Here is a 14,495-nt window from a genome sequence, read left to right as displayed (position 1 = left end):
GCTCCACTGTAAACATTAGCGGTAGTATATTCAAAAATAAAAATCAGAGGGGGTTGTCTACAAGACACGACCACATGACGTTAACTACGCCATGTGATTTGCTGCATTTGAATTTTAGTCAATTGTCATAATTAGAATGTAATGGTTTGTGCATTTAAGAACAGCGAGAAGCTCTCCGTTCGGAGAAGTGCCCCTGTCATCGTATTGTCAATTATTCAAGGAAACGGCCGATTCAACTGTTAAATTCGAGTAACACCCAATTTAAATTTTTTTTTACCCATAATGCGGGTAGATCACCTTTTCGTGGTGCGTTACGGGGTAAAATCTACCAATTTGAACCCTAGTCTCATCTTGTTTGTCGGGCTAGGGTAATATGGTCTGGTAATTCAAGGATTCGCGGTACAAAGTCCTTGTTACTGGCAACAGTATCTGAAAATTAATCTATTTTACCTAGCAGATGGTTAAAGACTCGGAGTTGGTCAGTCCCGAGACTACACTTGAAGCTAGGATAACAATCTTGAGTATTAACTCAACAAGGACTGTAAGTACTGGTAATTCAAGGACTCACGTGAATTCTGATTACTAAACAAATTTTCTAGCTTGATTTGGTTTTGCTGCTAGCATAAAACCCCTCTTTTCTAGTATTTTTCTGGGACTTAACTAAAAGTGAAACAAGGATGTGACTAGAGTTCCGTTGCATGGTCAAATATTAGTAGTACCGATTTAGTTCCCCAGAAATGTAATCGATTATGTTTGCTAAGGGGCGCGCCTTCGCTGAAATGGAAATTTCTATGAAGGGTGTAAATAGCGGGACCTTTTCATCAATATCTGAGGAATCAAAACAAGAACTGTACAGAAATCGATGCATCATTACCTATCAATGGAAATGGAGTAATGCGACATGCACTATACACTAAGGATACGAGTAATGCCACGATAGATCTAAGTACTGGTCGTAGTGGCGCATCCGAACAGAGAAAAAAACACCCAATTTTCAAAAAATTATCGTCAAAAATTAATAGTTCCATTTGAGTAAAATTTTGTATAAATTTCCGACCGATTTGTGGGAAAATATTGAAAATCTATCGATAAATGGCTGAAATATGACCGTTAAAAATGTAGCATGATTTCGTGTCGGTCGCAACATTTCAGATTTTCAATTGAAACCCAGTATATTACCGTAAGGCATAGTTCGTCAAAACAAGTGGAATTTATCATGATTGTAGGATAGCAAAGAATCTTACTATCGCAGTCTAGACATATATACTGTAGACAACAACCTTCCATCGGATGAGTTCTCAATCAAATTTTTCACCGCCAGATATATCTTGTCCTGCTGAAAAACTTTGCCGAAGATATTAACTTTCTCGATATATGAGAAATTGAAAACAAATATTGTTACTAGCGCATGCTAGCAGATGAATTACTATTCAGATTTTTCACCACCAGCTTTCTAGCCATTGGCGTAGCTAGAATTTTTTTCTGGAGGGGGCCTAGGGGGGGGGGTTCCTAGCAAATAATTGTTTTACAGAGGTAATGTCGGTCGCAATAATCACGATTTTCATAAATTTCGTAGTTTCAACCGATTTGTATTGGTTTTATTTATTTATTGTTTTGTGTCATTTTGCGGCACATCAGTGATTTCAATTTTTGCTACCAAAAATAGTCATTCTTTGGTAATCCAGTCAAAAATCCTTCAAGATTTCTAGCAAAGAATGTCCTTGATGATACTTCCACGAACTTTTCAGGAATTAAACCATGTGCTTCGAAGAGAATCCTCTAAGAATTCATACAGGAATTTCTTAATGAATTATTTCCGTACTTTTTAGTGCTTTCTCTAAGAACTCCATTTGACGGAATTCATCCTGGGATTCCCACGGGAAATTATTCCCAGACTTTCTAATCTCACCAGAAAATTTCTCAAAGATTTTTTATCGAATACCTTAAAAGTTCTCTTAAAGAACTCCGCCAGAGAATGCATTAAAAACTACTTTAATCATTCCTCCTGGAAGGCCCTCTACGTACTTATTACATATAAATTTCAATTGTTAGTTTAAAGTATCATCCAGTTGTTCATTGATCATTTGTTTAGGATTTTAAGAAATTACTAAAGATTGCTCCAATAAATAGTACACAAAATTCTATGAGTCTCACCAAACATGTCTTCAAGATCACCAAGCAAGGATTCATTCAACGAAGAGCTTGCCAGGAGTATTTCCTACTTTGCTTTTGAAGCTCTCTTAAAGTTTATCTACAGGATTATTTGAAAAAATCGCAGCAAAAATTATCAACACTGCAAAAAATTAAAAGACTTCCAGGTGTTACTGTTAGGATTCCTCGTAATATTAAAAAAAAAGAATAATGAGCAATTAAAAAGAATTCAATTGGGAAAATGTTATTCATGATTTCTCAGAGAAGTTTCCTGCATATCTATATGTGTATTTTTTTTATAGATAATTACACAGCGTAACAAAAATGACCTTTTTACGTGCCTCAAGGATCAAGTTATGTTAGATGTTTGTCTTTAAACCACACTAATGATTCTTTTGTAAATTTTTTCTCCAGGTCTATCATGATTTTGCAATAAATTCTTGAACTTTTAAAAACACATTTTAAGAAAATCCATAAAGTATTCCTTCAAGTCCTAGAAATTTTTTTTTTGCGAATGCTTAATTTTTTTGTTCAAAAACTACTCCAGAAATATCCTAATATTTTTTTCGCAATTTGAAATTTCCTTTACGATTCACATTATATCAGATTTCTGGGGAAACACATACAAAAATGGTTTGAAAGAACTTTGCTGGTATTTTTTGAATAATTGCTACTAAATATAATTCAGAAAAAATACTAAATTCTTGTCGTAAAATTCAAGAATTAAACCGTAGAATTTTGCTTGAACTTATTGACAATGGGACAATGTACAATTTAGAAGAGCTTAAGTGGTCCTTGTTTGTAGGATTTACTACAACAAAATCTTGTTCTTTTTTCTGCCTCTTTTATAATATAAAATGATTGATGTTTAAACGGATAGATTTTTTACTGAATGTAACTAAAATATTCGATAATATATTGTATGAACACCAAAGTTTCATGAGACTATGGTGAACATAGAGCCATTCCATGAAAAACCAATCTAGTGGGTCTCCGAATTCCGTGCAAATTACCTATTTTGTTCCTTATCCGAAATAAGGATACACGTAGTTTTGGATTTTTTGATTAGAATCACCATTTCCGAAATAGAATGACCAGAAAAATCGCGATTTTTAAAAAAATTATAACTTTTGAACCATTTGACCGACTTTCAATCTTTTTGGACGAAATGAGGGCTAAAGATTTTGATTGAAAATCGGTCAAACGGTTCAAAAGTTATATTTTTTTTTTAAAATCGTGATTTTTCTGGTCACCCTATTTCGGAAATGATCACCCTAATCAAAAAATCCAAAAATACGTGTATCCTTATTTCAGATAAGGAACAAAATAGCAAATTTTCACGGAATTCGGAGACCCACTAGATCGGTTTTTCATGGAATGGCTGCATATTGATGTAGAACTCATTTTTGCTACCTTAGAAATTCCAAACAAACTTTTTTGAAGTGTCTATTATAGATTATTTTGTATTACTGTAGAAGTTTCATAGTGCTTAAATTCTATAAAAATATCGAAACGTTTCTTGGAAAAGTATAATTTAAGCAATACACTTATTCTTACAAAAATATTTAAAAATAAATCAAAATCAAGAAGAGAATTAATTGTTGAAATAAAACGCTATGGTCTATTCTGTTACATCATTTCACACCAGCTGGACGGTTAAGCTTTCGGTGGTCGCACGGTTCACCGAAGTCAGAACCGTCACGCTGATGCTGTGTTAAACAAGCGAGGTTTCCTCACTATAGTTGTACAACATAGAATAAACTGCTGAAGAGATTTTTGTCAATAACGAGAATCATGTACATTGATTCGGAAGATTTTGCTTCAGTTTTAGTTGCTTTTTTTATTTTAAATTTGTATTATCATAAAAAATTCTGGGGGCCTGGATGATTCTGGAGGGGGCCAGGCCCCCTGTTCCTACGCCAATGTTTCTAGCTCATCAAAATCTTAAGACATAACAGATTGGAGAACGTTCATTACAACTACCACCAGCACTCGAATGAATCATTGCCAGATAGCCCTTGATCAGTTGAACATGTTTGTCGAAGACCTACCTTCTGACATATCAGGATCTCGAGATATAGGTAATATTTATTGTTGGCGCCACCTAGGGGATGAATTTTCAATTAAATGTTTTTCACTGCCGAATATTCCTTGATCTTCTGAACAACTTTACCAAAATCCCTAACATTGTAGCTTTTTAAGCTCTTAAAAAACAGAAGATCGGAGAAAATTTGTAGCTCGCGGATAAATCTCCAATCAGATAGCTCTTCATCTGCTGCACAACTTTTCTATAAACACCAATCGTCTTCGTTATCAAGATTTCGTGATATAGAAAATTGTTCAAAATTAATAACTAGCGCCACCTAGCGGATAAATTCACAACCACTGCAAGATAGCCTTTGAACTGCTACACAACTTTTCCGAAGACACCAACCTTTTAGATCATCATGATTATGAGTTATAGAAAATAGGTAGTCCTTAATCTGCTGAACAACTTTGCCCCAAAATACTAGCCATCTACCTCATCATGGTCTAGAGACAACCGTTGAATGGGTGATTTGGCGAAGACAATCCGGAATAATTCCGGAACCACTTGGTCCATACTTTCAAGTTTTCCGAACCATAAACTGGAAGAGTTTTTCAGGTATTTCTGAAAAATTCAGCAAAATCCATCGAGAACATTTTAGTGTAATTTCAGCGTGTAAATAGTATGTTATAAAAGGTCATAAAAGGTTTTCACAAGATTTGGAAGACTTCCTTCAGGTATCCCCTGGGGTTTTAACAGAATTGCGATGAAAACGCCAGATTTTGAATATTCAATTTTCAAATACCACTGGCTACATAATCTTTCAGAGTAATGTTACCACAACTGCACTTAATGTAGGCAATCATACCTGTACCTGTTACTATTGAATGCTTTCTTCTGAAACTCTAGCAACTAGAGAGATTCGCTTTTTGATGAACAGCTAACTGAAGGCTGGGGCGGGATGATTCACAAAGTTTTATGGAAGGACGTTTCCATTGGCGTAGCTAGGATTTTTTTCTGGAGGGGGCGTAGGGGGGCCTAGAAAATTCTTGTTTTTTTAAAGTAATGTCGGTCGCATTAATCATAATTTTCACAAATTTCTTAGTTCTAACAATTTCAATTTTCGCTACCGACATGATTCATTCTTTTTGTATTCCAATCAAAAGTTCTTCAAAAAGGCTAGCAAAAAAAAAATCACAAGGAATGTCGTTTGTGATTCATCCAGGAAATTTTCAGGTATTCAACCATGTGTCTCCTGCATTTCTCTGACAATTCCTATGGGAATTTCTTCATTAATTATTTTCGTACTTTTCAGTGATTTTCCCAAGAACTCCGCTACCAGTTTCAACTGAGTTCGTCTTGGGCTTTCCACGAAAAATCATTCCTAGACATGCTGATATCACCAGAAAATTTCTCGAAGAATCTCTGTCGAATTGCTTAAAAACATCTCTTAAAGAATTCCGCCAGCGAGTACATTTGAAATTCTTTTAATAATTTCTTCTGTAAGATCCGCTACGTACTTATTACGTATAAATTTCAATGGTTTGTTTAAAGTATCTTCCAGTTATTTATCAAAAATTTATTTAGGAGTTTTGGGAATAACTGAGGATTTTTCAAAAAAAAAAACTAGTACAAAAAATTCTAGGGGTCTCACGCAAAATGTCTTCAAGATCACCAAGTAAGGATACATTCCACAAATTATTCAGAAAGATTGCGAACAGTGTTTACAACTTTGCTTGCGAAATTCTTCCTCAAGTTGCTCTACAGGACTGTTTGGAAAAATCTCAGCAAAAACTATACAGACTTCCTGCATAATAAAATAAATGATTCTTACAGGGGTTCTCGTAATATTCCACAAAGTTTTCATGAGCAATGAAAAAGAATTCAATTGGAAAAATGTTATTCACAATTTCTCAGAGAATTATTATTATTATAGCTTTATTAAGGAGATTTTCAGCCCTAGGCTTCTCAGAGAAATTCTCCGTAGATCTATCTGATTTTTTTACGGATATTTTTTTTATTTCTCTAAATTCAATGAACAACATCCCGAATTCCTTCAAAACTCTGTCGAAAACATATTTTTCTTATTTTCAAAATGTCTAACTAAGAAATGTTTGAAGAATTCTTACATTCCTATAAAGTTCCTTACGGAATACGTTCAACTAGTTTTACAAAAACTCCGCGAAAAATATTCAAGGATTCCCGTGTAATTTGTTCAAGGATGTCTCAGAGAATTATTATTATTGTTTCCCTAATATTCTTCCGACAAAAATATAAGTATTTTTCAGAAATATTTTTCATTAAATCGCACTTACAATTCTTTTGGGATTTTTTCGAAGACATTTTTTATCAGATTGACTAAGAAGAAACATAAAAAAGGTTTGAAAAAACTTGGATGGTATTTTTTGAATAATTACAGCTTAAATGAAATTCGGGAAAAAAAATGCGAAATTCCTGTCGTAAAATTCAAGAATTTAACCGTAGAAACTACAAAAATAACTGGCTCTTTTTATAAAATGATTGGATTTTAAACGGATGGAATTTTTACTGAAAGTATTTCTAACTAAAATTTTAGATAATATTTCGTATGAACTCGCAAGTTTCATAATACTGCGGTGAATATATTGATGTTGAATATATTGATGTTGAACCCCACCTTTAGAAATTCCAAACAAACTTTTTTTAAGGGTTGTTTATTTAATGTTTTATTGCGCGAAAATTGCGACCATCCCTATTTATTTAAGAGCTGTTACAGTACCGAAGATTCATTGTGGTAAAATTTTCAATGTAAAGTTTTAATGAACTTTATTATTAAGGGAAACTTATGCGTTACTTTAAAAATTTGTTAAGGAATCTGGGGATTTGAAGCAAAATTTTTAGAACACTTTTGATGAAATTCGCTAAACAATTTATAATATTTTTTGGGAAAACTATGTAAACAAATTCACAGAAGAATTTCTAGTAGAGCTTTCAGTGAAATATCCCAGTATTCAATAATTTTAAGGAGGAATTGCGAGAGAAAACTGAAGTTTTGAAAGATTAATTAGCCTTTTTCATGTCGAGTCTAGTACATGACACTGTAGACGGCCTTACAGCTGAGGTCGCAATACGCTTATCAACCAAAGGATACAAACTTTAGTGGAATTATATGGTAGAGTACTAAATTCGGTTTTTCATTTACTTAGCATTTTTAGGTAAATCCGGGAAATCAATTTGCTAATTAAAAGTAGACATAGAATAAATGGATGTCCACTAGGGTGCGGCTAATTTTTCGAAATGTCTCAAATCTTCGTGTGCTCTTTTGATATCAAATCGCATAAAAATGGAAACCTAAAATTTTGAGCTAACATATTAAGGTTTAAAGGTAGCGCAAGCGATTTGATGGTGAATTTTCAAGTTATGAAATATGATCGTCAGTGAAGTCTTCATAACTTTGTTATTTTCCAACCAATTTTTAAGCTCTAAGCATCATTCTTTTCAAAACTTATTTTGTGAAAAGTTTTTAGAATGTAAAATTTGTCTAAAATCAAAACTAGTCTTAGTTAAAAGTAGTTTTCTCCAAATTTTCCTCTTGTTTTGTTTGTCCATAACTTCATGAGGACTCATTCGATTCCAGATCTTTTAACATGCTTTTGAAGTTAACTTAGTTGTTTTCATATTGTGTATACAACAGATTTAATTTAATAAATATTTGACTAAGTTATTTAACATAAACTACCCAAAAACATAATTTTTAATGTATTTTTTAAAATTTCAAAAAATTATTGTCATAAAATTTTTGAAAAATTGCTTCTGAGACCTTTTTGAAGGTTAAACAAATGAAAAAAAAACAGTTTCAGCTTACGTATTATCGATTAACTGACAAAAATATGAAAAATATTATAATTTACGTTGAAAATTCATGTTTTCGGACAATTATGGCTAAATCAGTTAGCCAAAACAATTTTTAATTCAATTTGTTGTACCCACCATTAAATTCCATCTAAACTTGCTTCAAGAACATGAAAAAATATTAAGAATCGGTAAGGTTTTCAAAAGATTATAGTCAAACAAAAATGATTTTTTAGACAAAAGAGGAAAAACTTGGAGAAAACTACTTCTAACTAAGACTAATTTTAATTTTAGACAAATTCCGCAAACTTTTCGTAAATAAAATTTTGAAAAGAATGATGCTAAAAGCTTCAAAATTGATTGAAAAATAATAAAGTTATGAAGACTTCACTGAAGGTCATATTTCATAACTTGAAAATTCACCTTGAAGTCGCTAGAGCCACCTCAAAATATTAATATTTTGGCTCAAAATTAAAGGTTTCCATTTTTGTGTGATTTGAATTCAAATGAGCGTACGAATTTTTGGTTTTGAGACATTTTGAAAAATAAGGATTATGGAATTTGCTTTGAAAGTATGAACAAATCCCAAAATATTATTTGACCAGTTTTCAAGAGAATAGCAAAAGTTCTGAAGCCACTCTTCGATATTTCTTGAGGAATTTAGTTATACTAATATACTATGAAAGATATCGAAAAGTTTTTCGAGAATAATTTGCTACAAAACTGTTGGAAATTAATCAAATAATTTATGAAACCATAAGATTTCTTGAAAAAATAATCCAGTTTAAGCATATATAGTTATTTATGCAAAAATACTTTAAAAATTAAACTCCCAAGCGGGGGTGACGTTTCGCATAAAGCGGTTTCATACAAGAACAGGTAGCATTTTAAAGAAGGCATATAATTCTGATTATGCCAAATGTCCATTATGCCAAACGTCCGTATGCAAAACGTCTTTATGTGAAATGGACCACCCCCCTCCCAAGCAACACCTGCTGGTTCCCTGTACAATTTTGATTATTCCGGTCAATCACGGAGTAGCAACTACGAATTGTGCGGACATCAATGAATATGCTTATGATTTTGTCAACTAAAAACGCATACACCATTTTATCCGACCAAACAGCCAGTTTTTACGATTCTATGCATGAATTTACTTAAACATATGGTCACTGTCATGGGAACCTTGTTTGTACCTTTAACTATTCAAACAAACTCTAGACAAAACGTATCTTTGCTCACATGAACCGGTGTAGATATTTACATACTCTTGCCCAGTGCTGAGAATGGTAATAGTAGTAGGCTTGAATTTCGCGAAAATCATGTGGCTATGGGGCTCTGCACTGTTTTGATTATGCATGAGATTTTGACGTTTACTGGCCTAGTTGTTTACAAATTTTATGTAAGAGTAAAAGAGAGCGAAATATTTGTGTGCAGAGTCCCATTCCCAGTACAGTAGATCAAAAACGTGAATTTTATCAAGTAGCCTATTTTGGGTGCATACATTTTCTAAATCATTGAAGCCTTTCAATGCGGGAAATAGAATATTTTTCTACTGTAATTTTGGGTTGCCCTTAGTTACGGGTGTTTTGCTAATTTCAAGACTTTTGGTCTACAAAAGCAATGGGCGTGAATTTCACTGACTGTGATTTGCTTTGCTTGGCTACTGTAGAGTGAATTTTAAGATTTTTCCCAACCCTGCTCCTGCCAACTAATTTTCCTCTTATAACTCAAGCATAATTTTTCAAAACGGCGCATCTAACACTCTGAAGGATTTAAGAAAAATGCGATGCAATTTTTGGCTCAATTTTGACTTAAATGGTTGCCGCATTCGCAATAGGGTGATGTGCTAGTATCCATCGTATTAAGCATTGATCCGTGAAATCTGGAATTTTCCCAATATTGCAGTTAATGATGCCAATACAAACCGATGCCAAACCATTCTTTCTCAAAACGGCTTTCGCATTGTACAATAACATATTGATAAATCTTGATCTCTTTTTGGAAATAATGCAAAGAAAATGCATCTTACCGTATTCTCAATCCGTCGTATCGTTTTCAACTCCGTCGCAATCAGTTTCCAGATTCGTCTCACAACTTACGGCTCACTTTGATGTATTGAAAGGTCAAAACACAACATATCAACGCTATAATAAAATGTTTTACTAGAAAATATAGATCTACGGGCATTTCCCTCCATTCCTTCAGCATGATGGAATATACTAATTTCCTTTAAAATTAATTGTTCCTCATCAAAATTCAGCCCAAACATAAGAACACAATTCCTTTTGACCGTACAATTCTGGCATTTGCTCACAGTACAGCGAAAACAACACAATCAAAGGAACCGTATTTTTACGTCGAGCGTCGCGCACACATTGATGCGCACAAACCAAAGACAAATTAAAGACCCCCATGTCCCTTGCAGTTGCCTTAAATTTTATGGCTCATAAGGTAATTTAGAATGCCGTTCAAAGTGTACTGCGATCTGTCAAACTTGGGTACCTTTTGCACTACCGAGGGACCAAATGCAGTACTAGAAGTGGTACCCAATCTGAGCCTGAGTGAGACGGACCTGCACAAACTTTTTTTTCTCAGTACGACGGATTGAACTTTGTTTACATTCTCAATTATACGCGGCGGTTGAGGAAATTTCGTAAAATTTGGGGATTTATTGAAGTTTTACGGCGTGTGATTGGAATGAAATCCTTCAGTGAAGAAGTACGAAGGTTTTCCATAGTGAAAATAAGTGCCCAGCGAAAAAAGTCACCCACGGGGACGGGAAAAAACTTGTGTTGGAAAGTGGTGTGGCTCAGTCGAGCGCTAAGCATTTCTCTCAAATCGTGTTCGTCCATGCGATTTCGGTGAAAAAGTGCAAAGTGGATAATTGAAATGAAGTTATTTATCGAAATACTGCAGTTTTATTGCATTTTTGGTGTACAATTGTGCGAACCATAACAGCTTTCACAAAATTACACTAGAATAATGAATCTATGTTGCAGGTACGTTTGAATATCCGCCGTAGTGGAACATTTAAAGTTTGATACGACGAATAATAGCGCTTACGCCGAAGTAGAACGAAACCCTAATAGTCCAATCTGAGAAATTCGTACCTGAAATGAAAGCTTTGTAATATATCTGACTGGTCCATGTATAAAAATTAGACTTTATGTTAAACTATTCGCTACAGTTAAATCAAATAATTGATGCGGCCCGCTGATTTTTGCTTTTTCCAGTATCGCTAGCAGAGATTTCAATAAAAATTTTAATTTTTATACATGGATCAATCAGAGATGATACCAAGCTTTCATTTGAGGTACAAATTTCTTAAATCGGCCTATTATTGCGAACGTGACAATCATTTAAGTGAAAAAGATCCAAAAAGTTGGGCAGACCTGTTGTAAAGCATTTGAAATCTTGTTTTAAAAATGTTATATTTTTTCTATTGCTGTATCCACTTCTTCTTCTTCTTTCTGGCGTTACGTTCCAACTGGGACAGAGCCTGCTTCTCAGATTAGTGTTCTTATGAGCACTTCCACAGTTATTAACTGAGAGCTTTCTTTGCCGATTGACCATTTTGAATGTGTATATCGTGTGGCAGGTACGATGATACTCTATGCCCTGGGAATCGAGAAAATTTCCTTTACGAAAAGATCCTCGACCAGTGGGATTTGAACCCACGACCCTCAGCATGGTCATGCTGAATAGCTGCGCGTCTACCGCTACGGCTATCTGGGCCCTGGCTGTATCCACTATAAGTTAAAAAAACACTTTTTCTAACCACTATTAAGTAATTCCGATTTGTTCTGAATAAGATTTTAAAACTGATAAAATTATCATATGAACCCTATTGCTTTCTGCATCTCACATACACCATGATGATTCGTCGATATCATAACTTGATTATCATACCTTGCTTGATGCGTCGGTTTGACAGTTCGTTTTGCATATGCGTCACATCAGGTGCAACGGTATTGTTTTAAAGTTACACATATTGACGTCGGTTTTTGAATTCTCATAACAACTTAATAAAGTTAGTTTAAATTGACGCTTATATTGAGCTGTTCGGTAATCCGCATGGTTATTAAATTAATTAACTCATTACGCGTGGTAAAGATGGAAAAATTATGGGTGAAATTATGAAAAAAAGTTAGTTTATTCGTAAGTTGATTTGTTCAGTTACAACGAATTTTGGTTTCCGTATGTTTCTAATTTCCACACTAACATGACTAACAGGAGCACCATGCAAAGACGTGTAGATGGAAAATGCAAAAGTAGATGGAGAACAGTTCGGGTGCACGACGTTAGGCATAAATACGTTAGGCATAAGGACGTTAGGCATAAGGACGTTAGGCATAAGTACGATAAGCATAAAAACGATAGGCATAATGGATGTTTGGCATAATAGACATTAGGCATAATGGACGATAGGCATAATTCTCAAAATACAAAAAATGAAATTATTTGTGTGAAAAGTGAGCTGACTTTTTTGGTAATTGTGGAGGGCTTCAAAGATCAAAATTGTGTCCTTTGAAATACGATTGCCTTGCAGTCGTCCCACAGTTGTGAATACTTTGAAGTCAATTTCTAGGACAAAACTTGATAAGAAGATTAGCAAGAAAATGCTGTTCATTACCTTCATTAGCTTTGTGGTAACTTCTGTAACCATAGAGTAAAGCCCTGCTGAAGGTATTTTAGTTCGGTTTCAAGTCGATCCAGGATCCTTGGCCATGAAGTGGAAACGTGTTCATGTGTCGTGCACAAATAAGATTGCAAAATGGCTACTTTGACAAAGCAAACATTTGGTTATTAACTGTGGAAGTGCTCCTAGAACACTAAGCTAAGAGCTTGGGTTGGGGAGTAATGCCAAGAATATGAACGACGCTGTAACTGCTGCTCATCTTTTGAGTTAGGTCTTATACATACAATTTTTTCATCAGAGATTATCCCTTCTTTAAATTGGAGGCAGTTCTTTATAGTTATACTGTCGACAAAATTATTGGAGTTAGTGCTGCTAATGTTAAAATCAGAATTTTTTTCTTCTTTTATAGTTAAACTGTTCTTCTGAGACTTACTTATTAAAAAAATAATATCACTATTGCTAGGCTGACCATAAGCCAACCAGATGAAAACGGGACAAATAAAAAACAAAAACGGGACAATTTTAAAAGACATAGATTATGCAATTGGACTTGTTTTCCCCGAACTCCAGTTCCCTGAATGACCCGTTTCTCCGAAGCCATTTCCCCGAATGACCCGTTCCCTTGTCATGCAATGCAGCTCAAAAAGTGCAATAATAGTCTTTACCTGAGCAGGCGAAAAAAGCTAAATAATAGCAAATTTGGATATGGACATACAAAAGTGATATTAACTTTAGAGATATAAGAGATAAAAGATCAGAAAAAATATCCAAAATTTACTCCTTGCTAATACTATTAGCATATCAAATTTAGCTTTAATAAGATCTCACCAATATCAGCGAGCTATTCCTTAGATCTTCTAACATCAAATTTAGCTATGGCTCAGAAGTTCCAGGAATAAAATTTTGATATTATATTCAGATCTTTTATCTCTTACGTCAATCAAATCAATATCTCGATTTAATGGTCAGAACTTTGCTACTGCTTGGGTAGCGAGATATTGTTGAATTAAAAAGATCGATAAGCTACCAAAGAAGGAGATATTTGATCATTCTCGACTAAATACATATTGGCAATAATATATATTGTTCACTACCTTGAAATGCAAAAGGTTATGACAATTATGAGTGTTAGAACTTTTCGGAGAACTGAGCTATTCGGGGAAACGGTTTTTTTTTTCTGAGAACTGGCGTTGGGAGAACGACATTCGGGAAACCGCCATTCGAGGGAAAGTAGCAGAACCAGATTATGCAATCACAAGCTACATATCTGTATGATTCAATAAAAATCACTTAAGAACCTTGAAGCTCATTCTTTGATTTTCAAAAAGCAGCGTTTTTTAAGAATTTCCTAAAAAAAAATCGTTACTCTTTTCAATTTTTCAAATTCAAACGTAAATTTTTCTAATATTTCATTTATTGAAATATTCACTTTTTAAACAGTTAATTCAATCAATTGCGTATTAGAAGTAAACACATAGTTGTTCATTTTCATTTTAGGAAATCCACCTATGCTTAATGCTGAATGCTACGTTATGTTAAATTTGTGCTTGACTGTTAAATTGACTTGAAATCAAGTTTTACTATTCAAACGCGACGAATTTCAAATATTTTCGAGGTGCTTTTGGCAATGCTTTCATATGTGGCTGATCAAAATTGTTTGAAAACCATCGAAAATTGTTGGCAAAAGAGGCAAAAGAACTGTTTTCACCAAATTAAATTGATGAGCAGACTCGGAGCGGGAAAGTAACGCTCTTATTGGCGTCACACTACCAGAATATTGTTGAAGATAATATCATCTATCATAACTTGAATTTTTGGCTTGACTCTAGATTACTGTCTTCAAGT

Source organism: Aedes aegypti, chromosome 1 (genome assembly GCF_002204515.2).
Source record: "Aedes aegypti strain LVP_AGWG chromosome 1, AaegL5.0 Primary Assembly, whole genome shotgun sequence".
NCBI classification, from domain to species: domain Eukaryota; kingdom Metazoa; phylum Arthropoda; class Insecta; order Diptera; family Culicidae; genus Aedes; species Aedes aegypti.
Note: the sequence above shows the minus strand (reverse complement) of the source record.